The following is a 3295-nucleotide window of genomic DNA, read 5'->3' on the forward strand; positions in this document are numbered from 1 at the left end:
TCAAAGTTGGCCTCTGTGCTTATCAGTGGTGGAAAGACTCTTTCTTGCACTGAGGTCTGCTTATTGTAAATATCTTGTACTTGTTTTTCCACCTTTTAATGTCAAAGTTGGCCTTTGTGCTTATCAGTGGTGGAAAGACTCTTTCTTGCACTGAGGTCTGCTTATTGTAAATATCTTGTACTTGTTTTTACACCTTTTAATGTCAAAGTTGGCCTTTGTGCTTTTTCAGTGTTGGAAAGACACTTTCTTGCACTGAGGTCTGCTTATTTTAAATTTCTTGTACTTGTTTGAACACCTTTTAATGTCAAAGTTGGCCTCTGTGCTTATCAGTGGTGCAAAGACACTTTCTTGCACTGAGGTCTGCTTATTGTAAATATCTTGTACTTGTTTTTACACCTTTTAATGTCAAAGTTGGCCTTTGTGCTTTTTTAGTGTTGGAAAGACTCTTTTTTGCACTGAGGTCTGCTTATTGTAAATATCTTGTACTTGTTTTTACACCTTTTAATGTCAAAGTTGGCCTTTGTGCTTTTTCAGTGGTGGAAAGTCTCTTTCTTGCACTGAGGTCTGCTTATTGTAAATATCTTGTACTTGTTTTTACACCTTTTAATGTCAAAGTTGGCCTCTGTGCTTTTTCAGTGGTGGAAAGACACCTTCTTGTACTGAGGTCTGCTTATTTTAAATTTCTTGTACTTGTTTGAACACCTTTTAATGTCAAAGTTGGCCTCTGTGCTTATCAGTGGTGGAAAGACTCTTTCTTGCACTGAGGTCTGCTTATTGTAAATATCTTGTACTTGTTTTTACACCTTTTAATGTCAAAGTTGGCCTTTGTGCTTATCAGTGGTGGAAAGACTCTTTCTTGCACTGAGGTCTGCTTATTGTAAATATCTTGTACTTGTTTTTACACCTTTTAATGTCAAAGTTGGCCTTTGTGCTTTTTCAGTGTTGGAAAGACACTTTCTTGCACTGAGGTCTGCTTATTTTAAATTTCTTGTACTTGTTTGAACACCTTTTAATGTCAAAGTTGGCCTCTGTGCTTATCAGTGGTGGAAAGACTCTTTCTTGCACTGAGGTCTGCTTATTGTAAATATCTTGTACTTGTTTTTACACCTTTTAATGTCAAAGTTGGCCTTTGTGCTTATCAGTGGTGCAAAGACACTTTCTTGCACTGAGGTCTGCTTATTGTAAATATCTTGTACTTGTTTTTACACCTTTTCATGTTAAAGTTGGCCTCTGTGCTTTTTCAGTGGTGGAAAGACTCTTTCTTGCACTGAGGTCTGCTTATTGTAAATATCTTGTACTTCTTTTTACACCTTTTCATGTTAAAGTTGGCCCCTGTGCTTTTTCAGTGGTGGAAAGACTCATTCTTGCACTGAGGTCTGCTTATTTTAAATTTCTTGTACTTGTTTGAACACCTTTTAATGTCAAAGTTGGCCTCTGTGCTTTTTCAGTGGTGGAAAGACACTTTCTTGCACTGAGGTCTGCTTATTGTAAATATCTTGTACTTGTTTTTACACCTTTTAATGTCAAAGTTGGCCTCTGTGCTTTTTCAGTGGTGGAAAGACTCTTTCTTGCACTGAGGTCTGCTTATTGTAAATATCTTGTACTTGTTTTTCCACCTTTTAATGTCAAAGTTGGCCTTTGTGCTTATCAGTGGTGGAAAGACTCTTTCTTGCACTGAGGTCTGCTTATTGTAAATATCTTGTACTTGTTTTTACACCTTTTAATGTCAAAGTTGGCCTTTGTGCTTTTTCAGTGGTGGAAAGTCTCTTTCTTGCACTGAGGTCTGCTTATTGTAAATATCTTGTACTTGTTTTTACACCTTTTAATGTCAAAGTTGGCCTCTGTGCTTTTTCAGTGGTGGAAAGACTCTTTCTTGCACTGAGGTCTGCTTATTGTAAATATCTTGTACTTGTTTTTCCACCTTTTCATGTCAAAGTTTTCCTTTGTGCTTTTTCAGTGTTGGAAAGACTCTTTCTTGCACTGAGGTCTGCTTATTGTAAATATCTTGTACTTGTTTTTCCACCTTTTAATGTCAAAGTTGGCCTTTGTGCTTTTTCAGTGTTGGAAAGACACTTTCTTGCACTGAGGACTGCTTATTGTAAATATCTTGTACTTGTTTGAACACCTTTTAATGTCAAAGTTGGCCTCTGTGCTTTTTCAGTGGTGGAAAGACACCTTCTTGCACTGAGGTCTGCTTATTTTAAATTTCTTGTACTTAATTGAACACCTTTTAATGTCAAAGTTGGCCTCTGTGCTTATCAGTGGTGGAAAGACTCTTTCTTGCACTGAGGTCTGCTTATTGTAAATATCTTGTACTTGTTTTTACACCTTTTAATGTCAAAGTTGGCCTTTGTGCTTATCAGTGGTGCAAAGACACTTTCTTGCACTGAGGTCTGCTTATTGTAAATATCTTGTACTTGTTTTTACACCTTTTAATGTCAAAGTTGGCCTTTGTGCTTATCAGTGGTGCAAAGACACTTTCTTGCACTGAGGTCTGCTTATTGTAAATATCTTGTACTTATTTTTACACCTTTTCATGTTAAAGTTGGCCCCTGTGCTTTTTCAGTGGTGGAAAGACTCATTCTTGCACTGAGGTCTGCTTATTGTAAATATCTTGTACTTGTTTTTACACCTTTTAATGTCAAAGTTGGCCTCTGTGCTTATCGGTGTTGGAAAGACTCTTTCTTGCACTGAGGTCTGCTTATTATAAATATCTTGTACTTGTTTTTACACCTTTTCATGTCAAAGTTGGCCTCTGTGCTTTTTCAGTTGTGGAAAGACTCATTCTTGCACTGAGGTCTGCTTATTGTAAATATCTTGTACTTGTTTTTACACCTTTTAATGTCAAAGTTGGCCTTTGTGCTTTTTTAGTGTTGGAAAGACTCTTTTTTGCACTGAGGTCTGCTTATTGTAAATATCTTGTACTTGTTTTTACACCTTTTAATGTCAAAGTTGGCCTTTGTGCTTTTTCAGTGGTGGAAAGTCTCTTTCTTGCACTGAGGTCTGCTTATTGTAAATATCTTGTACTTGTTTTTACACCTTTTAATGTCAAAGTTGGCCTCTGTGCTTTTTCAGTGGTGGAAAGACACCTTCTTGCACTGAGGTCTGCTTATTTTAAATTTCTTGTACTTGTTTGAACACCTTTTAATGTCAAAGTTGGCCTCTGTGCTTATCAGTGGTGGAAAGACTCTTTCTTGCACTGAGGTCTGCTTATTGTAAATATCTTGTACTTGTTTTTCCACCTTTTAATGTCAAAGTTGGCCTTTGTGCTTATCAGTGGTGGAAAGACTCTTTC

This window comes from Perissodus microlepis, unplaced genomic scaffold (assembly GCF_051167445.1).
Source record: "Perissodus microlepis isolate ML-2025 ecotype Zambia unplaced genomic scaffold, ASM5116744v1 scaffold_28, whole genome shotgun sequence".
Classification (NCBI taxonomy): domain Eukaryota; kingdom Metazoa; phylum Chordata; class Actinopteri; order Cichliformes; family Cichlidae; genus Perissodus; species Perissodus microlepis.